The sequence below is a fragment of the Dermochelys coriacea genome, chromosome 2, assembly GCF_009764565.3.
Source record: "Dermochelys coriacea isolate rDerCor1 chromosome 2, rDerCor1.pri.v4, whole genome shotgun sequence".
Taxonomy (NCBI): Eukaryota; Metazoa; Chordata; order Testudines; family Dermochelyidae; genus Dermochelys; species Dermochelys coriacea.
Genome location: NC_050069.1, coordinates 224,291,045 through 224,318,096, shown reverse-complemented (window position 1 = coordinate 224,318,096; position 27,052 = coordinate 224,291,045). Strand labels below are relative to the sequence as shown.

Below are 27,052 nucleotides of genomic sequence, written 5' to 3'. Positions count from 1 at the left end.
ATGTGAAGCTCAGGACCGGCTATTAGCTCCTAGGTCAGCTAAAGGAACGAGTCAACTTTGTACCTCCTGGATTCTTGGGTCACTAGACACTAGTCCGGTTCCAAGAAGCAACTTAGAGCAGCCCTGCCATTATAACATAGTAAAGAAAGAGATACACATTTTTATTGTTATTTTACCATTCTGTCTTCAGTCATAAAAGAACAGATGCTAAATTCTAGTCTACATAAATAGTTTATTGATTCAGGCTGGTAACCTAAATTACTATTTATTGGTTGCTTATGGGAGCACCCATACTGCACTAGCTGCTTTCCAGATATTCAAGAAAGAGCTCAGAGTCTAAGGACAGACATAGGTTATGAGAAGGGGAATGAGAAATAGGGATTTTTTTATTATTATTATTATTTTTTAATACCAGTCAGTTAGATTCATGGTAGGCAGCATGGCAAAAGTGGATCTTTACAAAGACAAGACAGAGACTTTGTGCATAAGCTCAGAATTTTAGATTCATGCACAGAGGTCATGGGGAAGAAGGCATGGAGATGAATGTATGAGAAACTGACAGACGGAGGAGCGCATTGCTATTCTGTTGAGAACAAGATTGATTTAATACAATGATTAGACATCACAGGCAGCAACTTTGTCACAGTGGACTCTGGCTCTAAAGCTGAGCTCACCAACCACAGGAGGATCTCCTAAGTGTAATGTAATGCTTCAGTGATGTACAGCTGGACTAGCACCTTCTAAGCCTGCTGTGGCTGAGGGGAAAAGATGACCCAAATTGGCCCCGTGGTGCCACAGGCAGCCAGTGTAATGTAGACCGGTCTCTAGGATTATTGACCAGCACGCAACCAGCCCAAGGTCAGGGAGAATGCAGTCTCATCCCTTTTTGCTACCTGTGCACTCTTTGGTCATACCCAAGAATTTGGACCCACATCAACATCTTATCTGAAATGATATCTAAAGAGAATATCAAGGGATGTGAATTTAGTCAAGTAAGAAATGTTCAAGTTTCATAGAAAAGGGAAACAAGCAGAAGGAAAGCTTTTAATTAGCTATCCTTCTCTAACATTCAAGAATGAGTACGTAACTGGGTATTCCTGATTTCTTTTGTTTTTTATTGTTAAACTATCACTCATTAAAGAATTTATTTGAGTCTCCATCCATCACGTCTTCACTTTAACGATAAACTATACATTGCCATGATCCAAAAGGGTCAGGACAAGTCAATAGTGTACTAAGAATATTTCATTTGCATAACCTTTCTTTCTTGGACATATACACACATTCATTATAACATACATAATATGTCCTTATTAAGGTGATAGGCACATTATATATGGCAAACAAATGTCTCTGACTTCTTAAGATAATCTCCTTTCTAAAGCTAGAATTGTAGAAGAGAACTGTAGTTAGATATTTTAAAGATTTTCAAGGCTCAAAAAAAGAAATTAAAACACTTCTGAAAATGAGAAAACAAATTGTCAAGGGAGCCTTATCCAAAGCTTATTGAAGCCAATGGGAGCCTTGCCATTGATTTCAATAGGCTTTGGATCAAGCCATTAAAAAGAAAAGACATCAATCACATACATTACTTGTATCTATTATTAGGGAATTAATAATATTTATTAAGGAAATCCAGTTTTTGGTTTCAAACAGTTTTCACAGGTTTGTGTATATATCTCTCTTACCCAGCAGTGCAAGCAGGGCAGTACGGTACAGCGTACCAGCAAGATATTTATAGCAGATACGGTATACTGAAAAGAGGAGCAGCAGAACGTGGGGCTGCTGGGGACCACAAGGCTGAACCACGGGCTCTCCCAGGAACTGCAGTGGGGAAAGAAGCTGAACTCCCAGCCCTGCCCCTACCCTTCCACGGAGCTGCAGCTTCTCCAGCTCCCAGCAGCAGCCCCACCAGAGGACAGGGCTGGGGGTGGTACAGGCAGCAGAGGAGCTGCCGGCATGCTGCTCCTTTCCCCATTGTGATTCCCGGGAGAGCCCTGAGCCACAGGGCTCTCCCGGGAACCACAGTGGGAAAAAGAACAGAATGTGGGGCCACTGGGTGGCCCCACGCAGACAGCTCCTCAAGTGGGGCTGCTGTACCACACCCCAGCCAGGCCCTCGCCAGCCCTGTCCTCTGGCAGGGCTAGCTGCTGTACAGAGGAGACCCAGCGTGGAAGGGCTGGGGTGATACAGCCGTGGCACGCCAGAGGAGCTGTGGGCGTGAGGCCATTGGGCAGCCCCATGTTCTGCTTCTCCAGCACAGCGGGAGGACAGAGCCCCCTCCCACCATGTAAGGGGGTGGATCATGGGGAGGGGACAGGGAGGAGTCACGTGGAGGGTCACATGCCCCCTGTGGCCCCTCCCCCATACCGGTAAGAAATTGATTCCACTTGTACCACTGATCTTACCCACTTCAATGAGTCATTATAGTAGAAAAACAAACAAGGAGACTGGTGGCACCTTAAAGACTAACAGATTTATTTGGGCATAAGCTTTCGTAGGTAAAAAACCCACTTTTTCAGATGCATGTAGTAAAAATTACAGATACAGGCATAAATATATATTGGCACATGAAGAGAAGGCAGTTACCTTACAAGTGGAGAACCAATGTTGAACGCCAATTTAGTCAGGGTGGATGTTGTCCACTCCCAATAATAGATGAGGAGGTGTCAATACCAAGAGAGGGAAAATTGCTTCTCTAGAGAGCGAGCCACTCCCAGTCCCTATTCAAGCCCAAATTGACGGTATTAAGTTTGCAAATGAATTGTAGCTCTGCAGTTTCTCCTTGAAGTCTGTTTTTGAAGTTTTTTTGTTGAAGAATGGCTACTTTTAAATCTGTTATTGAGTGTCCAGGGAGACTGCAGTGTTCTCCCACTGGCTTTTGTATGTTGCCATTCCTGATATCTGATTTGTGTCCATTTATTCTTTTATGTAGAGACTGTCCGGTTTGGCCCATGTACATGGCAGAGGGGCATTCTGGCACATGATGGCATATATCATATTAGTAGATGTTTAGGTGAATGAGGCTCTGATGGTGTGGCTGGTGTGGTTAGGTCCTATGATGGTCATTATATTAAATTTTTCTTTTTCCATCCAAGAACAGAAGGACTGGTTAGTTTCTATTATAATACATGTAACTGTTTCTTTTATACTCCAATGGAAAACGATAAGCAACAAAGATGTACCTGTTGTAGCAGCTGAATGATCATGTTCTGCAGAGAAATGAGATCCTGAAGGTCTCTTTAATTTACACATGTGCAAAATAATAGATTGATTGTCATGCTGCCACTTTCCATCAAGCTGATGGATTTTAACTATTCAACAACATTCAGACCACTTTAATATTTACTTACAATAGTGTCCTAACTATTTCAGCTTCCTGCAATTTCTATTTGCTTAAGTGCAGCTTCCAGGGGCTTTTATGTTTACTGCATCCTTTTTAATTTCCTCCTTTAATTTTACAAATGAGTGAAAATTTTAACAACCTCTTATGTACAATTACAGTAAGCTCTTTGTAACAGGGGCCGCATTTTCCTATATGTTCTATAATACCTAGCCCAATGGGGATTCCACCTGGGACCTCTCAGCACTATAGAAATACAAATTACAGCAAAAAAGCTACATTATTAAAGGTTGAAAAGTCAAGCACTCCAGAGTTAGGAAATGCTACCATTAACATTGTCTGTGCAACCTTAATTCAGACTCTTCTGTGTGTACATCATGATGTAATCTTTAATTCCATGATAACATACTATTTTTTACCCAGAAACCCTGTGTAATTCAGGAGCACAGGATGGACAGTGCTCCATTAATGAGCAGGTTTTCAAAATTTTGTTTTTGTTCAGTCCGTGGCCTTAGGCCTTTTTACTGCAGACAATTAAAACCCTGTTGTTAAGACAGACTTATTAATTTCCTCCTGGGCTTTTGCATGGCACCAAACCTATCCTATCTCAGTGTTTCACAACCATTAATGAATGTATCTTCACAACAGTCCTGTGAGGTGAAAGGCTGGTATTATCCCCATTTTACAGATGAGGAGCTGAGGCATAAGGATCTGGACAGACATCAGGATATGCTTCTATGGGCACAATATTCTGAAAAATCAGAGCAGGCTGCACAGCGAGGACAGAAGGACAGTGAAGAAAATTGGCACCATGTGACTTCCAGAAGATGAAAGAGGAACATCCATGTACCAGCAATGCAGATACAGGTGAGCAACTGTTTTCATGTTCTCTCCTCAGATAGTAATGCGGAGAGTGGACAAGAGGATACATCTGACAGAAGGTAGCAGAAAGAGACTCCGCCAATTGGAAGGCATGAGATGCACTGTCCTAGGGATGGGGGTTCCACGGCCTCCACTCCCAAGAGAAGGAGGTGGGTGGTAGTGGTCAGGGACTCCCTCCTAAGGGGGACTGAGTCATTTATCTGCTGTCCCAACTGGGAAAACCAAGAAGTGTGCTGCTTGCTAGGATTCACGATGTGATGGAGAGACTGCCGAGACTCATCAAGCCCTCGGATCGCTACCCCTTCCTGCTTCTCCACGTGGGCACTAATGATACTGCCAAGAATGACCTTGAGTGAATCATTACAACTACGTGGCTCTGGGAAGAAAGATAAAGGAGTTTGAGGAGGCGCAAGTGGTGTTCTCATCCATCCTTCCTGGGGAAGGAAAAGGCCCAGGTAGAGATTGTTGAATCTTGGAAGTCAACGAATGGCTATGCAGGTGGTGTTGGAGAGAAGGCTTTGGATTCTTTGACCATGGGAAGGTGTTCCAAGAAGAAGGATTGCTAGGCAGAGAAGGGCTCCACCTAATGAAGAGAGGGAGAACATCTTCACAAGCAGGCTGGCTAACCTAGTGAGGAGGGCTTTAAACTAGGTTCACCAGGGGAAGGAGACCAAAGCCCTGAGGTAAGAGGGGAAGTGGGATATCAGGAGGAAGCATGAGCAAGAGAGCACAAGAGGGAAGGACTCCTGCCTCATACTGAGAAAGCAGGATGATCAGCGAGTTCTTAAATGCCTATACACAAAGGCAAGATGCCTGGGAAACAAGTAGGGAGAACTGGAAGTCTCGGCACAGTCAGGGAATTATAATGTGATTGGAATAACAGAGACTTAGTACTCCAGTCATGTGAGTTATCCCACCGTCATGGATGGATATAAACTGTTCAGGAAGGACAGGCAGGGCAGAAAAGGTGGGGGAGTTGCATTGTATGTTAGAGAGTAGTAGGACAGCTCAGAGCTCCAGAATGAAACTGCAGAAAAACCTGAGAGTCTCCGGATTAAGTTTAGAAGTGTGAGCAGCAAGAGTAATGTCGTGGTGGGAGTCTGCTATAGACCACCAGACCACGGGGACGAAGTGGACAAGGCTTTCTTCAGGCAACTAACATAAGTTACTAGATCACAGGCCCTGGTTCTCATAGGGAACTTCAGTCACCCTGATATCTGCTGGGAGAGTAATACAGCAGTGCACAGACAATCCAAGAAGTTTTTGGAACATGTAGGGGACAATTTCCTGGTGCAAGTGCTGGAGGAACCAACTAGGCACAGAGCTCTTCTTGACCTGCTGCTCACAAACCGGGAAGAATTAGTAGGCGAAGCAAAAGTGGATGGGAACCTGGGACACAGTGACCCTGAGATCATTGAGTTCAGGATCCTAACACAAGGAAGAAAGGAGAGCAGCAGAACACGGACCCTGGACTTCAGAAAAGCAGACTTTGACTCCCTCAGGGAACTGATGGGCAGGATCCCCTGGGAGAACAACATGAGGGGGAAAGGAATCCAGGAGAGCTGACTGTATTTTAAAGAATCCTTACTGAGGTTATAGGAACAAACCATCCCGATGTATAGAAAGAATAGTAAATATGGCAGATGACCAGCTTGGCTTAACAGTGAAATCTTTGCTGATCTTAAACACAAAAAAGAAGCTTACAAGAAGTGGAAGATTGGACAAATGACCAGGGAGGAGTATAAAAATATTGATCAGGCATGCAGGAGTGAAATCAGGAAGGCTAAATCATACTTGGAGTTGCAGCTAGCAAGGGATGTTAAGAGTAACAAGAAGGGTTTCTTCACATGTTAGCAACAAGAAGAAGGTCAAGGAAAGTGTGAGCCCCTTACTGAATGAGAGAGGCAACCTAATGACAGAGGATGTGGAAAAAGCTAATGTACTTTTTTTGCCTCTGTCTTCACAAACAAGGTCAGCTCCCAGACTACTGCACTGGGCAGCACAGTATGGGGAGGAGGTGACCAGCCCTCTGTGGAGAAAGAAGAGGTTCAGGACTATTTACAAAAGCCGGACAAACACAAATCCATGGGGCCAGATGCACTACATCCGAGGGTGCTAAAAGAATTGGTGGATGTGATTGCAGAGCCATTGGCCATTATCTCTGAAAACTTTTGGTGATCGGGGGAGGTCCCCGGTGACTGGAAAAAGGCTAATGTAGTGCCCATCTTTAAAAAAAGGAAGAAGGAGGATCAGGGGAACTACAGGCCAATCAGCCTCACCTCAGTCCTTGGAAAAATCATGGAGCAGGTTCTCAAGAAATCAATTCTGAAGAACTTAGAGGAGAGGAAAGTGATCAGGAACAGTCAGCATGGATACACCAAGGGCAAGTCATGCCTGACTAATCTAATTGCCTTCTATGATGAGATAACTGGCTCTGTGGATGAGGGGAAAGCGGTGGACGTGTTATTCCTTGACTTTAGCAAAGCTTTTGATATGGTCTCCCACAGTATTCTTGCCAGCAAGTTAAAGTAGTATAGGCTGGATGAATGGACTATAAGGTGGATAGAAAGCTGGCTAGATCATCGGGCTCAACACATAGTGATCAATGGCTCCATGTCTAGTTAGCAGCCGGTATCAAGTGGAGTGCCCCAAGGGTCGGTCCTGGGGTCAGTTTTGTTCAATATCTTCATTAATGATCTGGAGATGGCATGGATTGCCCCCTCAGCAAGTTTGCAGATAGCACTAAACTGGGAGGAGTGATACATATGCTCAAGGGTAGGGATAGGATACAGAGGGACCTAGAGAAATTAGAGGATTGGGCCAAAAGAAATCTGATGAGGTTCAACAAGGACAAGTGCAGAGTCCTGCACTTAGAACAGAAGAATCCCATGCACGGCTACAGACTAGGGACAAAGTAGCTAGGCAGCAGTTCTGCAGAAAAGGACCTGGGGTTACAGTGGATGAGAAGCTGGATATGAGTCAACAGTGTGCCCTTGTTGCCAAGAAGGCTAATGGCATTTTGAGCTGTATAAGTAGGAGCATTGCCAGCAGATTGAGGGACGTGATCGTTCCCATCTATTCGGCATTGGTGAGGCCTCATCTGGAGTACTGTGTCCAGTTTTGGGCCCCACACTACAAGAAGGATGTGGAAAAATTGAAAAGAGTCCAGCAGAGGGCAACAAAAATGATTAGGGCAGAGGGCTGGAGCACATGACTTATGAGGAGAGGCTGAGGAAACTGGGATTGTTTAGTCTGCAGAAGAGAAGAATGAGGGGGGATTTGATAGCTGCATTCAGCTACCTGATAGGAGGTTCCAAAGACGATGCATCTAGACTGTTCTCAGTGGTAGCAGATGACAGAACAAGGAGTAATGGTCTCAAGTTGCAGTGGGGGAGGTTTAGGTTGGAAATTAGGAACAACTTTTTCACTAAGAGGGTGGTAAAGCACTGGAATGTGTTACCTAGGGAGGTGGTAGAATCTCCTTCCTTAGAAGTTTTTAAGGTCAGGCTTGACAATGCCCTGGCTGGGATGATTTAGTTGGGGATTGGTCCTGCTTTGAGCAGCGGGTTGGACTACATGACCTCCTGAGGTCCCTTCCAACCCTGATATTCTAAGATTCTATGACCTGATTTACTTAGTATTATATAGCACTTTCTATGTTTAAAGTTCAGCTCCTATTGACTATGGTAGCAGCTGTGAGTGCTCAGCACTTCTGCAAATCAGATCCAAGGGTCTCAAGTCAGGCAACCAGAAAATGAGGAACACCCAATTAACGAGCATCTGAAAAGTCTGATTTAAGTGACTTGCCTTAACCGTGAGACCATCCTTTCTCTTCCTGCAAAACTCTGTCTCATTTACTACACAATTTTCCATTTCTGCAACAAATGAGACAATGTTGTCCTAGGACAACAGTCTCCTTCACTACAAAACCCTGATTCATCCACAGAATTGGTCCATTCTGTGCACTGAAGGAGGAAGAGGTCCTGTGGAAAAAATAGTATGGGATCATGTAATTAAAGATGGTATCATAATGCATATGCCTAAGGGGACCAAATTAAACTTGTACAGGCAATCTTAATTCTGGCATTTTCTAAGTTTTGAGTGCTTGGCTTTGCAAACTTAATAATGTTCTAGTCAGAGTTTTTTTCTGTGTGAATGTGTAATTTTCTAGTTTTTTAAAAAATCTGACTGAAAATTCAAAATTTCATCTTGTGGCTTTATATTAACACCCTCATGACTCATCAGCAAGGCTGGACCCTTTAGATCCACTGTGCAGACCTCTACCACTGCTGGATGGGAGCCCAGGTCTGAAGGCAAAGCTGCCGTCAGCAGCAGCACAGAAGTAAGGGTGGCAATACCATACCATGCCATCCTTACTTCTGCGCTGCTGCCTGCAGAGCTGGGCCCTCAATCAGAAGCCACCACTCTCCAGCCGCCCAGCTCTGAAGGCAGCAGCACATAAGTAAGGGTGGCAATACAGCAACCCAGCATAAAATAACCTTGTGACCCCCCTGCAACTCCCTTTTGGGTCAAGACCCCCAATCTGAGAAATGCTGGTCTTCCCTGTGAAATCTGTATAGAATAGGGTAAGTTAAAAGCACGCAAGACCAGATTTCCACGGTCTGTGACACATTTTTCATGGCTGTGAATTTGGTAGGGCCACACCAAACATAACTGATAACAGTAGTAGGTTGTCAGCCTCTATGTGTACCAACACTTGAGGGGGATGGGACAGTTTCCCAGTGGGTTTCACAGATATCTGCTGATATCAGAGGAATAAGGTGAGTGACAAAACCTGAAGAGAGTTCTTCTGTAACAAGGGCATGTCCATCTTGCACAAATGTTAGTGGATAGGACTTCTGTAACATTTCTGTCCTACCTTAATCTAGATTAGATGATTCTGTGCTGGCTTCATTTTGGTCACTTTGTGCTTTGCCTAGGAATAAAACGAGGGTCCTATTTTCCCACTGCTTGGAAACCCATCTTATTAAACTGGATAATGCTATTGAGCTATTTACAGTATAAGGTTGATATCGAGTTGTAACTAACGTTAAAACTGACGCCCACTACACATTTAAAACTAAAAAGTGACTTTGTAAAAATGACATGGGTTTCCAACTCTATTGTGTCTTAGTCAGGGTGGAGTTCCTTGTGAGGTGTCTCTACATTAGCTCAAGGTCACAGACTCATGGCTATCCTATATTACTGATTTTAAATAATATTTCTGATAATCTGACAAAATTTAAACAGTTATTTTTTTAAAAAACAACACCCTTCTAAGTTATAATGTCATATCAAAAATAACTTTCTGGGTCACAAAAAATAAAATGAAAAGATGAAATAAAATTAGCTATAAAAGCACAGAAGGGTTCTATACTTAAGTCTGTACGTCAAGAAAACAACGAAGATAATCAAGATCATCAAGTAAATGCTGAAAAAAATTTTTATGCAAACAAAGTTCAAGAAACTGAACAAAATACAGAACAATCATCTGAAACAGATGCGGACACAAAACAAGAAATTACAACAGTTGAAACTGTACTAGCATGGGATATAGAGGACATTGGTGCATGGCCACAATTGTTAAACAAATTACATGACATTATACTTGAGAATGTCTGTTCTCACAGGGCCTGTCTCGAACATCCTAAAGACATTAGAGGTAGGAAATTCACAGAAAACAATTACTACAAAAGACTTTCTAATGGTGACGGTGGCTTGTGTACGCTAAATGCAAGGATGCTGTATTTTTTTTCCCATACAAGATTGTCAACAGTTGCAATATTAACATAGCAACTGTGGGTATTAATGATTGGCAAAATCTTAGTCACACATTACCATAACATGAAAAGGCACACCACCACATTGAAAGTATGCACAAATGGTGTGAGTTAATTGTAAGGTTAAAAAAACCAGACAAATCCTGATGCCCAAAATCAGAAAGCAGCATTGGCATCGTGTTCTTGAACATCTATTATCTATTGCTAAATATCCAATCGACAAACAATCTTGTTTTTAGAGGAAGCACTGACAAATTATACCAGCCCAAGAATGACAATTTTTTGGGCCTTGTACAACTGCTGGGAAAATTTGACACAGTGATGAATGAACATGTCCAAAAAGAGTAACAGAAAATGAAATACACGACCACTATTTGGGACGAAGAATTCAAAATGAACTGATCATGCTAATGAGTGGTAAAGTGAGAGACAAAATTGTTTTATTGGTTTCTTTGGCAAAATATTTTGCCATAATCTAGATTGTACTCCAGACATAAGTCATGAAGAACAGATGTTGTTAGTAGTGAGATCTGTCTACATTAGTAATTCAGCACAGATTCTAGTTAAGCAATCATTTTATCACATTTTTAGAAGTCGAGGACTCTACAGGTTTTGGACTTCAAGCTCTCCTTGATGAATTAAAATGAATGGGATTGTCCGTAACGCACATTTGAGGACAAGGCTACAATAATGGCACCAATTTGAGAGGATGCATTTCTGGTGTGCAAGCTAGATTGCTGGCAGAAAATCCACAAGCCTTTTTTTGTTCTATGTGCATGCCACAGCCTTCGTTTGACTTTGTGTGATATGGCCAAGTCTTCTGTAGAAGTTATTTCTTTTTTTGGTTTGCTGCAATGCATTTACATGCTCTTTTCAGTTTCCACTCAATGATGGCAAATATTCAAAGCACGTTAGTGGTATTACCGTTAAGCCTCTATCTGAGACACGCTGGGAAAGTGGAGTAGAAAGTGTAAAAACATTGAGATATCAATCTGAGGAAGATTACAAAGCCCTATTTGCTATTTCAAAAGAAGCCAGAGATCCAAAAGCTAAAAGTGAAGCACAGTCATTGGCCTCTGAAATATCCAGCTTCAAGTTTCTAACATCTGTCTTAATCTGGTATGACCTTCTTGTTAAAATCTAATGTCTAAGCAAAATAATGCAGAGTCCAATAATGCAGCTTGATTCAGCACTTACCTTACTAAGTAACACACAAGACTTTTTAATGAAATACAGAGAAACTGGATTCAAAGAAGCACAGGTTACAGCAAGAGAGTTGCAGAGGCACTCGGTGTAGAACCAAAATTTCCATGTCCGACTGTGACAAGAGTTTTGAGGAAAAAATGGCAAGCATTTTTGAAGGAGCAGATGAGCCCATAGAAGATCCAGAAAAAAAATTTGAGGTTGAATTTTTTAATGTTGTGATGGATAAAGCAATATCTACAGTTGATGAAAGGTTTAACACTATGAAGAGTTTGGATTTTTTTTATGACATAACTAAATTCAACGAAATAGGAAAACAAGAGCAGCTAATGAGAAAGTGCAAGAACCTAGTGAGCCTCCTGAAGCAAAGTGATAGTTTTGATTTAAATTGACTTGAACTGTACGAAGAATTGAGTACATTGTCATCAATGTTGCCACATGCAAAGTTGGTGATAGACATTGTACAGTTTATTCATACCAGCAAACTTGTTGACATGTATCCTAATGTGTACATTGCCACTTGTATTCTACTGACAATTCCTGTAACAGGAGCATCAAGAGAATGGAGTTTCTCAAAACTAAAGCTCATTAAAGACTATTTCTATTCTATGAGTCAAGAATGCTTGACTGGTCTTGCTATTCTTGCAATCGAACAAGATATCACTTCGTGTTTGTCATGCGATGACATTATTACTGATTTTTCAGCCAAAAAAGCCAGAAAGATTGCATTTAATTAAAAACAAATCCTTGTTTCAATACCTCTTCATAGTAATTTCCAATTATATTATTAAATAAATTATATTATTTGCATCATTCTGTCAATAAATAAAAAAAATTCTATAGTGCTACTTCTTTAGTGCAAGCATAGTCCATCAGCATTATAGTGTGCTTAATTTGTTTAAACTGTTTTTAATAAAGTGCATGTAGCAAGTTTTCCAATACTGTAAGCTTATGTTTGTGTTGCTAAGAGCAAACTGGGCCTGGGGCACCAGTTTAATAATACTGCGTAGGGCCCCATAAATCCTAAGGATGGCCCTGGCAGAGAGAACTCTATGTAAGCTTGAAAGCTTGTCTCTCTCACCAACAGAAGCTGGTCCAATAAAAATATTACCACACCCACCTTGTCTCACAAATATAACTGGTATTTTTGACTAGCTGTAATGATCATACTAACTATGTTTTCTTCAGATTGGCTGCATATTTGAGGAAAACTCTAAGCATGCCCAAATATCACAATAGTTACTTTAACACCTCCATCATCTTCTCAAATAATCTGTCAAGGTTGCAGCACATCTGGTGAATCACCTTCAATTGAATTAAATGTAATTTTACCTCTCTGGTCAAGTTGTGAGTGTTATGCATGTGGTGAGTGGATATAAGTATTCTTTTCTTCTTATCAGTAAAATTGAAATGTAATGTCCTGTCCCATTTGGCTTTTATCCTGACCAGCAGAGGAGTTGGTTGTGCTGGTATTAACATCACTACTGTGATGTTATTGCTGACATTTTTTTCGCTGAGTTTCTGTCAGAGGAGGGAGGCATTTTTAGTAAACAGTCAGGGCTTTATAGGATCATTACTAGTGAAAACTCCTGATGCAATGAAGGATGCGCTGAATCAATGTATGATTGACCATACTGACCATGCCCTAGTGCAGTGGTGGGCAACCTGCGGTCGACAGGCCACATGCAGTCCAACAGGATAATCTGATTGCAGGCCACGAGACATTTTGCTGACTTTGACTATCTGGAGGCATGGTTCCCTGCAGCGCCCAGTGGCAATGGTTCACTGTTCCTGGCTAATGGGAGCTGTGGGAAGTGGCGGACTGTGCTGGCATCCCAAAAATTCAACCTCCTAAAAATTTGAATAGTAGTCCACTGTAACTCTCACCTTTTCCTGTGGTTTTGTGTGCTGCTCATATGGTAACTGTCAGGAAGCAGGGCCTGAAGAGAGCTACTCTCCAGGCAGCTTATCAGTACAGCTGGTCTGCAGGAGGCTGCCTGAATAGCCACACCACCTGATTGGCATCAGAGGCCAGCAGGCCAGCTTGTAAGCCAGCAACAGTTTGCCAGCTTCTCACTGCTCACACCCACCACTGTGCCTGTTCCTGCATCACATTGTTCCTGCCTTGCACTCAACCTTGCCTCTGTCCTGTTCCGAACACATCCTTGCCTGATACCTGCTTGCTCCAGTCCCTGCCCTCTGGTTTGGTCCTTGGTTTTGGCTCCTGACTAGAACTCTGGCTCAACCCTCAGCTCTGGCACCTGCCTTCCAGTTTGACCCTTCACTTTGGCTCCTGATTACTGACTACAGCTCTGACCCTAGCCTCTAGGCTTGGCTCCCACCTGACCACTAGGCTAGACTGCCCATTTCCAAGTCCACTGACAGTAAAAGAGTCTTTTTGCTGGTGGTTATCAAAAGACCAATAGGTATCAAACCCTTCTATCCAGGAGCAGAGTTGTTATTCCCAGACAGTAAACACACTCTTGAGCCTGTCTAAGACAGCTGTCAATGCCCAGGTGTAAGGCATGCACTTAGCGTTTGTCTTCAGGTCATCTGGCTCTCCTGACTGCCTCTATTTGGATGGCCTTTTCCATAGCCTCTGATTCTACCAGCTTCACTGTTGAACTTGGGAGACTGAATCCAAGAACATGCTTCACTATGTCCTGATCCCCTTTCCCCAACTTGCTGATGCTGGGTTTATATGCCCTACTCAGGATGTCAGCTAACACCAATAATCATCCTGGACAATATCTGATCTCCACCTGATAGCACTGGAGGTGTATCAGCATGCACTGCAATCTCTTTGGAGCCCTAAGAAGGGACTTTGTCATGATTGTCTCTACAGGTTTGTGGTCTGATTGCACTATTGTTGGTGGCCATAGATGTACTGATGGAATCACTCCTCCCCAAATACCACAGCCAGAAAATCTTTTTCTGTTTGGGTGTACCCCTGTTCAGTCTCTGACATGGCTCTGCTGGAAAAGCAACTGGCTGCTTCTGCAAAAAAGAGCTACATCCAATCCTTTCTCAGATACATCACGCTGGAGCATCAGTGGTTGTCCTTCAGGACAGGGGCATCCAGTAAATTTATTTTAGCATGTCAAATGCTTGCTGTTAGGAGCCTGCAGAGTCCCACTTAACAGCCTCTCTCGTGAGCTGACATATGGGTCATCCTACTGTAGCCAGGTGTACGCAGAACTTGGACAGATAATTTATCATTCCTATGAAGTGCTGTACCCCTTTGACATCCACTGAAGCTTCCAAATCTGACTTCCTTGATCTTGTTGGGATCCGCGTTCAGTCCCTCTGCTGTGAGCAGATGTCCAGTGAATGCCACCTAATGCTGTCTGAGTCACACTTTTTCTGGGCTGAGTTTTATGTTCTTGTCCTTGCATCTGTATAGAAAAGCTTGTAGTTTTCTGTCATAGTCTTGTTCAGCTTCTGTGTCATTGTTCCCTTCATCTAAAAGAAGGATATCATCTGCAATTACTTTTACCCCAGGCAGTCCTTTGAGCTTATGCCAGTCAGCATTAGCAGCCATCTGTAGTAATCAAATGGTGTTGGAAAGGTTGTCAGCATGCTGGACTCTTTTTATCCAGGCTTATGTGCCAAAACCAATTCCTTACATCACACCCTAAATATTATGCCTATGGAAGCTTCTAGCAAGCTGTAATCAACTGTGGTTAATATCATCCTTTCAATACCCAGTGCAGTGGCTTTGGCTTTATGCAGATGTGTAAGTTGCCTGAAGACCTCTTTACCACCACTATGCTGTTTATCCAGGCTGTACTGGTCTCTACATGTGCTATGATACCCCTACTCTGCAGACTTTCGAGTTCCTTTCTTGGGGCCAATTGAATTTTTCTTCATGGTAAGCACACAGGTTCCACCATGGGGTCTACTTCCAGCCGCTGCTTTCCTCTGAAGCACTCATCTTTGAAAACATTCCTATATGTTTTAAATTTTTCTCCATTGTCTAAGAGACTCCCTCTTTTGCTTCTTGCACTATAATATTCTGATGCTGATAAGAGCCATGGCTTGTGAGAGAGGGGCCTGTGATGCTTACCATCCACCACCACAAACTTCAGTTGGCACAGTCTTATTTTTTTGGCTTACTTACTATGAAGTCCCATTTTCCTGTGGGCCGTACATTATTAGAATGAACCTGCTCTTTTTAATGGTTATGTTCGAGTCCAAGTTACCCCAAGGAATCACATTGCAGGAGGCCCTTCTGACCAGCTCAAATCGCACAGGGGGTTTCCCTCTTAACATTGTTGCATGAAGGTTAGTATTGTCCTTTGTTGCTTTTCTGTCCAGCCTGAACCTGATGTGCTCTCAGACTCAAGGAGAGAATCATTTTGTTATCACCGTTGTCTGATGTGCCCCTTGCACCCCACATATAACTCTGACAATCTTTCTGGGACCTTCCTCTGCTCTTGCACACACTGTTAAAATTGTTCAACATCTCACATTCCTTGCAATGCTGTCCCAGTGCAGGCTACTTCTCCTTTACCTGCTCATGCTGTCTCCTTGTGGAGTAAATGCATCTCACTATGGGTATAGGATCCTGGCCAGCTGCACTCCTTTGCTGCTCTCTAGCTGTATGTGCTTCTGGTGGTGTTATGCTTCCTGGGCCTTTCATTATTTCTTTTGAGGTTTCTACTGCATAATCCATTGGCTGAGCATTTGTCGAATGCGAGTTCACATTTCCAGAGAATTGCTCCAGCAGCTGGTGATCCCAAGTGCTGGAGACCATCCTGTCCCTAATTATAGAGTCTGTCAAGTCCCCAAAATTGCCTGTAGCTGCCAATGTCCATAAGGCAGTAACACAGGGTTCTATCGCCTCCCCTTCAGATTGGCCTCAAGTGACAAAATTCCATGTTGCTCCACAGTTTTGTTCTGCTTTGGGGAGCAATAGTTGCCCAGAGCTCCTAGGACTGCTGTGAGGCTTGAGGTAGTGCTGCGGACCTCTTTGCCTTATTCCTCATAAGGTAAAATAACAGTTTTCCTTTCCTGCTGTTGTCCTCCTGCATGGACAGGTCTGTGAATGTCTCAACTCCTCCTTGCACCATGTCCATCACTGGGCTAGGTTTGTGTCTGCAAACTCCAGGGGGCTTCAGATTCAGTTCCATGGCTCACGCTGCCACCTGTTGCACTACAGAGAACTCACAGCTCAGATGGTCCCACCATGTTTCATTTGCAATGAGTGAAGGTGAATTCAGGTTAAGTTGAACAAGTAGAACTTTATTCACCCTATGCAGTGCTCTGTCCATGTGACTGAGTTGCTTCAAGCATAACTCCCTGGCACACCCTGTTTTCCTAACGTGCCCTCAAGGGAACATGGGCCCTCTCACTCCAGTTCCACTGATCATGATACAGCGTAGGCGGGTCTTAAGCATTTCTTCCGGAGTGTCATGTCTTTCTGAGAATGTCTTGACAGTGGTGATGGCTGAAGAAGAGGACCTGATATATTTATATGAGAAGCCATCTGTAGGTATTTGCAGCGATGATCTCTGAATACTCTATAATTTTCTCAGATCTGAACAAATGGCATACAAAACAATATGCTGATGATTTGATTGCGCTGCCATTAACATTAATGAGAATTCTGCCACTGACTTCAATGAAACAAATAGGAGGCCTGTAACATACAAATTCCCTACCCTGAGACTACATTCCTCTTGCTATGGATGGCTCCAATTAATGGGTTTATCTATGCTTCCCCCATAACTGCACACTCACACAGGTGCTAGGAGAATCAGGCCTTAATGACTTTTTAATATCTGGGTATTGCAATTCATCAGTCCAAAGAGTTATTTACAGCATAGTCTGGACTCAGTTTTAGTTTCCCCAGAGGAATGCACATATAAAGGACTGGCTCCAAAGCTGATCAGTGTCAATGGGAGTATTTCAGTGAACTTCACTGGCCTTTGGATGAGCCCCATAGTGCTCTTTATTGTTTGTATTTATTTGAAATACTATCCATAAAAGGAAGTACTGCAAATATAAGATGTGAAAACTTTATTATACTCTTATCTGTATAATATGACTAAACCTATATAAATAATGTGCCATCTACATACATATTCCTATTGAAATTCTGGAAGTTCAAAAGCAAATTTCCTTTGCTGGGCTATTTACACGCATATTTTCTTCTCTGTTAATTAACTGTGTACTTAGCAATGCGTCTACACACAGAATATAAACGTCATCATAATATGTATGCCCTTGTTGCATTTAAAGTAAACCATCACTTCATCTGACTATATTCTACCAGTTCTACAAAATCATTTTTCTACAATTTTCTTGTTCTCCCAACCTGTTTTACCATCAGTTTTCTTTTTCTTCTCCTTTCCCCTTTCTCGGTCTGAATCTCTTCCATCCCCCTTTGCCTCTCTCCCTTCCCTCCATTCCCTCACCAGCATACACACTCATCCTTACTCTTCTCCCACAGTTTGTCCCCTTCAACCCTACAGCACTACTTTGCGCATAGCACATCTCCCTCACCTGGAGCTTGTGCCCTTCTTAGGAGCAAAGATTGGATGGTTGAAAGAAGGCATGGTCTCAATGGGATCTGGCCTAGTTGATGAAAACACAGAGCACGAGGAATTCTTGTCAGTAGATATGCATAAGGAGGTGGCCAGTCTCAGCTACTTCTCCCAGTGCTAAAATTGCAAGGAAAAAGGCAGATCCTTCTAAAGAAGGCTACTATCTGGTGGCAGCTGATATACAACAAATAATGCTATCAGGCTTAAGCAACAAAAATTGATAGACCTCTAAGAGCCTTGAAGGAAGCTTTAGACAGGTACCTGACTAAGTGTCCAGCAGGAAAGATCTGGATACAAACAATAGCAATAAAATCTCTTTTTTCAATTATATTTGTTCATGTTTCTAATTAGTTTAGTGTTCATTAAAGGAACCAGATTGATAGCAATTGAAAAAGAAGCTATTTGTTTATCTATAGCAGAATTACAGCATAGGCTGTAGCAGTTCAAGCTACTCATACTACCCCTCTAATGCACCGTCAGCTTGTTCAGGAGACAGAAACTTTAGGAAGAAGAGGCTAATTGATTCTCCGTGCTCATTTAGTCTTTCTTCTGAGTCTTCCAATAAGGATGTTAATTCGTCCCACTGGTGACGGCAATTATTGTTCTGTGGACATTGCACACGTAAGTAAATATTTCACTTCAAAAAAATTTACATGGAAAAGTGAGCTGTAGCTCACAAAAGCTTATGCTCAAATAAATTTGTTAGTCTCTAAGGTGCCACAAGTACTCCTTTTCTTTTTTGCGAATACAGACTAACACGGCTGCTACTCTGAAACATGGAAAATTAAATTACCCTTGGAAGAAGAGTTGTGCCAAATCTGGAGATTAAATGTGAAATTGGAGGATTTTAGTCTTAATAGCACATAAAAACGTAAGAGTGGTCTTGTGGGGTCAGATTAATGATCCATCTAGCCCAGTATCCCGTCTTCCAACAGTGGGCAGTGCCAGATGTTTCACAGGGAATGAACAGAACTGAGCAATTGAGTGATCCATCTCCTGGCATCCAGTCCCACCTTCTGACAATCATAGTTTATGGGACACCCAGAACATGGAATTGCATCCTTAACCATCTTGGCTAACAAACATTGATGGACCTATCCTACATGAACTTATCTTATTCCTTTTTGAATGCAGTTATACTTTTGGCTTTCACAACATCCCCAGGCAAGGAGTTCCACAGATTGAATGTGCATTGTTTGAAGAAGCACTGCCTTATGTTTGTTTTAAGCCTATTGCCTATTAATTCATTGGGTGACCCCTGGTTCTTGTATTATGTGAAGGGTAAATAACATTTCCTTATTCACTTTCCACACACCATTCATGATTATATGGACCTCTATCATCTTCCCCCCCACCACATCAGTAGTATCTTTTCTAAACGGATCTCATCTTGAGTAAACTCAGAACTATCTCTGTGAATTCACTTGGCATCACCCATAGAAGTGTCCATTTTCTAAAATGAACAACAGAATAACAATCTGCTCTGCAATCTTGGAGAAGCAGTTCAGTATTCACTAGTTCATCCAGGAACTGAAAAGCATTTCACATACCTGCTTCCTAACCTGTGTTTTGCACCAAGCTAACAGTGGCACAGTATGGCATATTTAGCATGTCACAGCTAAAAGTAAAACACATTTTTCATATAGATAAAGCTAGAGGTGGTGAACAATAAAACAAAATATTAATTAATGTATTCAAAATATTTGCAAATTTTGTCAAATGTATTATTCACCCAATTCTTGGCAATAGTAAACACAACTTAATTAATGCTATAGCTCAGGAATGACATGCTCCTTGTTTATGCTGTTGTGCATGACTAATCTGGAAAACATTTGTTGGACTGTGTCACACAGAACAAAATGTATGTTTCCGGAGAGACTATTAGTGATTAATTATCCGAGGTATGGTGAAAATAGCCAGCCTTGCCAAATCTCTGTTGTATCTTCTATTAAGTATAATTGCATTAATTGATTAATAATCCAAGTTCAGATGATAGACCTAGGTTCCAGCAACAATTTTGCCCTATTGGGTGCTATGCCTGTGCATCTGAATCACCTTCATTGATGAAGAAAAGATTGCAGGTAGAACAGTGGTACATGGTATTAGTGCACTAGCAGCTGAAATGCAGAGGTTGGAAGTGCAAACCTCACTTGGTATGAACAGTATTGTTTAATGGAGTGGGGAATAAGTGTGCAAAAGTAAGAGTACCACTACTGTAGCATCAGTCCCCCTTCCTTTGGCCCTATGGAAGCCTCTCCATGGAGGTTCCATGAGGTCTGGGAGTTAGGGAGGAGGAATAGCTTCTCTCTGCAGCAATGCCCATCTCTCAGAACTGTAGAACTTTAGTGAGCAAGCAGTAACTTACCTGTTAACCCTGTATGTGATAGGACCCCCTGTGAGGGGGCAGCAGCTAGAGAACAAGCCTATGGCAGCATAGCTTTCATGGTGCTTAACCTCTGCTCCTTCTTATGCAGTGATTTCTCCTATCAACTATGTAAAATGGTCCCAGTTTCACACTTTGACTTTACACAAACTTTTGGTTGTTCTTCCTGTCAGGATATTTGTATGTTCCTCTATTGCCAGGTGGTGAGTCACAGCACAAGTCACTGAACCAAGTCACCTTGCATTAGGATTTGACTATAGCCAGAGACTCCAGATCCCTTGGTCACATTAACCCATACTAGAACTGTAAACTTAGGAGGGAAAGAAGAAACATGCTCTTGGGTCTCATTTGATGTCCGCCAGAAGGTGCTGTAATTAAACCCGTGTCAGGACAAGCCCTGTATATCTGTCCCTTTTTCTCACAATGGAAGCATATGGTTCTCTCTGGTATGTTGTTGCTCCCTGAACTAGACCCTGGAGATTGAACTCTGTCACATCCATGATTGGTCTTCTATCTTGAGAAGGGAAATGGCTGGTATCATTCTGCTGCAGTCTATTTGGGCAAAATGGAGAAGTTTTCCCACCAATTCTTCTCCAGAGCACACTGAGCTGCACTGGTCCTGTACACTCCCTCTGTACCAGTGATGCAAAAAACAGCCTTCTGCAAGGGGAATTTCTTTGGCCAAAGACTCTGTCCAGTGTCTATATGCCCATTCTCTTCCCAATGAAGGAAGAATCTGCAGGAACCATTCCAAGACAACCAGTTCTGCCATATGCAACACTAAGTAGATTTCTGATTCTAGCCACCTCCAACAAAAGTCCTTGAGTGCTAGTGTCCCAAGGGATACCTCTCTCCATAGAATCAGCACAGAATCATTTGTTTCCAGAAGATCCATGATGACTGCCTTTACATGCTAGTAATCTACAACCATTTGTCTGTCTAAGGTTCTGTCAGCCACTTGTGCTTATCCTCATAATAGTGGTCCCACCTGAATAGTTCACTGGTCCAGTGGCCAGGCCAATCAGTACAATAGGCATATACATTATTAGAACATCTCCAGGAAGACCTCTGAGACACTTCTAGGTACTGTGCTGTTTAAAAGGAGGCCCAGTTGTAGTGTGCCCAAATTCAGGCTTTTCAGTATCTGTTAGTGGATTTGGCTCTTGTCCTATTGACTAGGTTTCCAAATTGTAGTTGCTGGGTGGATATCAAGTCAATCATCTTTGATTAATGTTGTGGAAGCTACTGCTGACAACGATATGTGTCTATGGTCTGAGATAATGGCCATTGTCCCTCAGTGCCATTTGCATGCAGTGTTAGCTACACTGGATCCACATAACCATAGATCCTGTCTCACCCCAAGTCTGTAGACTAACCCAAATATCTCCACGCCCACCCTGTGGACTAACCATTAGCATTAGCTTATGTGGGGACAGTGTGGAGATCCCTGATATAGTATGAAGGGAGTAGAGGGTCCCCTATATAGTTGCTCCAACCATACTCTCTATCATCAGTTCAACCTCACCATAAGAAGCCTTGCATGGACCCTTGTACATGAATGATTTTCATCTATAGTACAAAGAAAAATATCTTGAACCTAGTAGACAACCATGGACCATATTGTGATACTTAATTTTAGTCAGCATTACATATTGAAATAAATGGTACAACTGGGCCCTATAATTTTTCACCACTACTTATTCTGCATCAGAAAAAAAATGACATTTTAGGAAGATTTATCTCTAGAGCTTCTGAATTTTTGGAATTATTTGCTTCCTCTGTAAGGAAGGAGGTTCATTTATAGCCAAGAAATTATATTCCTGGCATTTGTTACAGTCCTGAAATACATGCTTCTAGCAGTCAAACCCACTCCATGCCTTGGTGTGAAAGTGATTAAAAGCAATGACAAAATAAAAAGTGGGTGTGAAGACCAAAAACAGCACAGAATAAACAATATGTAATTGTATGCTGTTTTTTGGCAGGCTATTACTAGTAAATATTGAAGTTAACTAAAAACTAGATCAGAGTTAGGTAACAGTGCATTAGTTATTCCCCTCTGGACACATTCATGAAATGATCATGTAGGGCTCAGGCTGTCAAGGGCATTTTGGTTGCAAGCAGCCTCAACACCCATGGACTTTAATGAGTGCTCAGGATGCAGTGTGGTCCAGGACACTAGTCTGAGTCAAGATATCTGGGTTCTAGTCCTGGTTCTGCCACTGACCTGCCAGATCACCTTAGGAGAGTCATTTCTCCTGTCAGCCTTTGTCTGTCTTGATTATTTAGATTATAAATTCTTCAGGACAGGGATCCTTACTTGTTTGTGCAGGGTCTAGCACAATGGGGTCTCTAACTCAGCTGAGGCCTCTTGGTGCTACCATAATACAAATACTTGGGAGCTGAAAGTGCTCAGTACTTTGCAAGATCAATCCCCAGGGAGCCAATCCTACACTATTGATGTTAATGGGAGATTCAACATTGACTTCTATGTACTTGTGACAAAATGGTCCAATTCTGTTGCCATTGCAATTTGTGGGGATTCATTTTTAATCTCTAGAACTGATGTGCATTGACAGAATTTGAGGGGAAGTTTGCATCATACCTGTCTGTATTATACGTGGTTGAAACAAATATAATTTGGTACCTCGCTTTCTTGAAAATCTAATACATAGACTTGATTTTTTTCAACTGAAACCCAGAATCTTCTTTCATATCCAGTGAGTATTCAGGAAAATCTAAATCATCTCAAACTTTCACTTCCTCTATATTTGTGCAATGGTGGTGGGATCTCTCTATTTTATATTATATAGTTGTTATATAAAGGTGGTTTATCCATCAATACACCAATCTTGCTTCTGATACATGGAACATTACAGCACTGAGACTATAACACAAATTTAGCAGAGTGAGAACAGTAGACTAGATCTTAAGTGAAGTTTTTATTTGTTTTGAGCCAGTAGAAAATTGGGAGGAAATTTCAAAAATAAATTTTGCAGACTATTTCTCTGTTATTTCATCAAATTCTCAACCTTATCAAAACTGACCAGCTCTAATAAACAGTAAATGTCTTAAAAAAACAGAATTCATCAAATCATATTTTCAAAAAGAGTTTAATCAGCTAATTTTTGTTGTCATCTGGCAAATAAATTAACCATTAACAGTTCAAACCTACAAGGTACTGAGCCTCTCTTGAAGGTGCTTAGGGCCCTCCTCATTAAAGCCACCCAGTAGAACCGGACCCTAATAAAGCTCTAAATTTTCAACCAATTCTATAGATAGTCAAATAATATTAATAAATAATTTCTGAATTTTATTTTGCATAACTGTTTTCATTAGTTGACTCTATTAAACATTGCTATAACTTATTTATGATGAATTCTTGAATTCTGACAAAAGTTTCAACAAAGAATTCTGACTTACGTTATATGACAAGAGATGTAAAGTCTGAGCAGTCTATTCTTTTTAAAAACATAATGCTACTTACTGAATATGGAATACTTTTTTATATTTCTTAAGCATAGCCCAATATGCAATAGCAATTCTATGGAGAGTTGTAAATTCTGTCACTAATCGAAATTAGACTTTGCCGTGTCAATTTCAACTCAAAGCTAGTTGGCAGGCAGCCATAAATGATGATAAAAATCAAGGGTGAAATTCTGCCTCTATGGGAGTTTTACCATTGATTTCAATGGGACCAAGATTTAAACCCAAATATCTTAAGCAGAGCTTTTTCCATGAAGCTACTATTTAAAAAATAAATCAAGGAACTGAAATGTCAGGTTTCAGTTTATCTAGAATAATTTGCTATCAACCAGCATGAGAGTAACTGTACACATCACAAAGATAACTTACTGGAGGTCACCTACTTCTAAAGGTTGCCAGATAGCTGAAGAGATTGAACTGAAACATTAGCGTTTAATTTACCTTCTTGACAAATAGGTCTAGAATTCTGAATAGTAAATTAAAGTATTCTTTCAGCTAACCATTACCTACAGTGTGGGTTGTTAGTAAAAGAGAAATCTTAAGCTGTTCAGCATGAATACTCTCTTAACAGTAGAATAATAAAATATCTTCCCAGTTGGGAAAATGAAAAGCTTCTACACATTACCTATCTTAATAGTAGAGCAAGAAGCTTGATTTAATCCAATATCTGAAGAAAAAATAATTAATTTGGATAAGATGAATTGTCAAACCCATCCTCCATGCATCTCATTCAGCTCCTCTTAGGACATAATCACAGGGGAAATGAATATTTTTGGAGACAATACCATATACTATATGCTAATAGCTAGGAGTGATTACCAAAATATTGGCAATAAGGAGTTTATTATAAAGATCTTTAAAAATAATATGTATCTGTCTGTGCTCCTCCCTTAATTATTTTGCATTCATCCTTTGAATTAAAACTTCTATTATGTAACTGAAATAAAGGAAAATAGTAAATGCTATAATATTCTCATTATTAATAAAAGGTTAAAAAACCCACCTAATCTTGTCAACAAGTCTACTGAAACACCACCAGGAAGAAAGAAATGTAACAATTCAAAGACCAGATCAAAAGGTACTCAGATTGCATTCTGGCATGAAAAGTAATAGGCACACAAGAAATTAATTTCCCATCAAAGATGCCAGTATAGAAATAATATTTGGTAGGGCTCAGAATATCTCAGCGTATATTTGTAGCTTTTAAGTACTTTAGAAAATACTGATTATCAGTTCGACAGATGGAAAATAGCATGGAAATATCCTCAGACATTTGAACCATTAAGTAATGACTCAGGTGTCAGTTAAATTCCCCGTGTTTCAGGGACGGACAATTGCTCCTGTCTAGAATTCATTTTGCATTTGAAATGATCAGCCAATCAGTGTAAAGGCTAAATTAACACTGTGGAATTCAAGATTCCCCTTCTCCCTACCCCAAATTATTAGCACTTCTGCATCCAGCTAACACCACTTCTGCTTTACACTGATAATCACCTAATTCTCTTCTCACAGCATTTCAAATGGCTTCTTATTTGAAACATTAAATTCAACCGCAGGTTGTCAAACATGCTGCAATGTTCAGATTTTACAGTCCAACTCTGTATGGTCACTAGCTTGCACGACATTCGTGTTAACCACCTAACATCACGCAGACTAAAGGTCTTGTCAAAACGACAACTCCTTAGGCGGGGATCAGCTACCCCTGGCACGCTTAGAAATTCATCGCAGAAGTTACAGGGCGCACGGGGAGGCGGGACTGTTCGTGTATGCAAGACCCCAGACCGGGCAGAGGGGAGTGGGCGAGGGTGTTGCCCCAGGGGGATCCCCCTTCTCTGCTGAAGAGCTGTTGCCTGCCAGCCTTGTGATAACTAATCTGCAGCAGAGCGTGTGGGGCTGCCCAAGCCTTGCTCACTTGCAGCTATCCTGTAACTGAGGATGGAGACGCTGGGTCGCGTTTAAGCCAAGCAGCCCGCTTGCCCTCACGGTGTCTTTCTTTGGGCTGAACACACACACACACACACGCACACTCTCTCTCTCTCTCTGCAACTATAGTATCTCGGTCAGATGTTTTATTTAGAAACACTTGCCCCACTGCATTGGTGCTGGAACTAGGGGTGTGGGGTGACCAGATGTCTCGATTTTATAGGGACAGTCCTTATTTGGGGCCTTTTCTTATATTGGCGCCTATTGCCCCCCACCCCCTTTCCCGATTTTTAACACTTCTAGCTGGTAACCCGCCGCCCCACCCGCTGGCTTGAAGTGGTTCCCACGGGGGTTACAGTTTGGTTCAATGGCTCTCAGCACCGCCACTATATAGATGTACACAGGCGCTCCCCCAGCTCCCCGGCAGCCCTCCCGCCGCCGCAGGACCCTATCACAAGGCACCGCGATGGGAGAGAAACGAAGTTGCCGGGACTTACAGCCTCAGTCCTCCGAAGCGCCGGAGCCGCGCGTCCCCTCGGCGGCGGGTCGGTGCCGAGCCCCTTCAGTCCTCAGAGGCGGAGGAGCGGGGGGGTCATTGCCCGGCGCCGGCCCTTAGCTCCCGGGCGCAGGGAGAGCCCCTGCCTGCCGCCGCCGCCGCCTCCAGCCGCTCCTCAGCGCGGCATGTCCCCGCGGCCAGCCCTGCGGGAGGCGCCGACCCGACCCAAGGGGAGCGGGCATAGACGGGGACCCGCGCGGGCCGCGGCAGCATGCCCGGAGACACGCATGAGGGGCTGCGCCTGGGAACCTAGCGGCCGCCCCCCAGCTCCGGGTCCGGCGCCTCTGCCTCCCACCGCCCCCTGCTGCTGCAGCGCCCTGCCCCCGGCTCCTGCCCGCCGCCTCCCGCTCGCTGGCCACCCGGGCTCGGCAGCGCGTGTGAGCGGGAGGTGGCCGAGGGGAAGCCCCTCCCGGCGCCGCTGCGGCCAGCTGGTGGCCGCCGGGGAAGAAGACCGGACCGGGGACCGGCGGCTCAGCCCCGGCTTTAAAGGGGCCGCGCTCCGAGCGGCCGGGCAGCGTGGCGGGATGGAGCGGGAGCGGCGCGAGCCGCGTCACGCGGGGGGGGGCTCGGCGGCAGAGGGGCGGGCGCGGGGAGCCGCATCAGCCCAGGGGCCGGGTGCGAGCTAAGCCCCGGCTCTGGGTGTGCAGCCGGGGCTGGGTCCAGCCCCTAACTTGGGTTTCCGCCAGTGGCCCCAGCAGCCTGGGTAGGGAGCAAGAGCGGGGGATCCCATTGGGGCGGCCAAGGAATGGGGGTCGGGTCTCAACCGCGGCCCCCTTCCCGCAAACAGAAAGCCCGGGGTGTGTGGGATGGGGGGTGAGAAGGGAGGAGCTGCCTGGCCCCCCCCCTCCCACCGCCGCGCGGTGGAGCGGGCTGCCTGTGTGTGAGAGGGAGTCGCCAAAAAATCCCACCACCCCAGCAGACGCTCACTTGTGGGGGTCCCTCCTGCCACTC

General features: G+C 43.1%; 1 protein-coding gene across 1 annotated transcript in view; it reads right to left on the bottom strand.

The window, feature by feature from the left end:
* Positions 1-26,420, bottom strand: part of CALCR (calcitonin receptor) — a 269,917-nt gene extending 243,497 nt beyond the window's left edge. The window contains exon 1 of the mRNA XM_038392848.2: positions 26,043-26,420. The gene's annotated coding sequence lies outside the window, so the exon portion shown is untranslated. The remainder of the gene's footprint in view (positions 1-26,042) is intronic.
* Between the last annotated feature and the right edge of the window lie 632 nt (positions 26,421-27,052).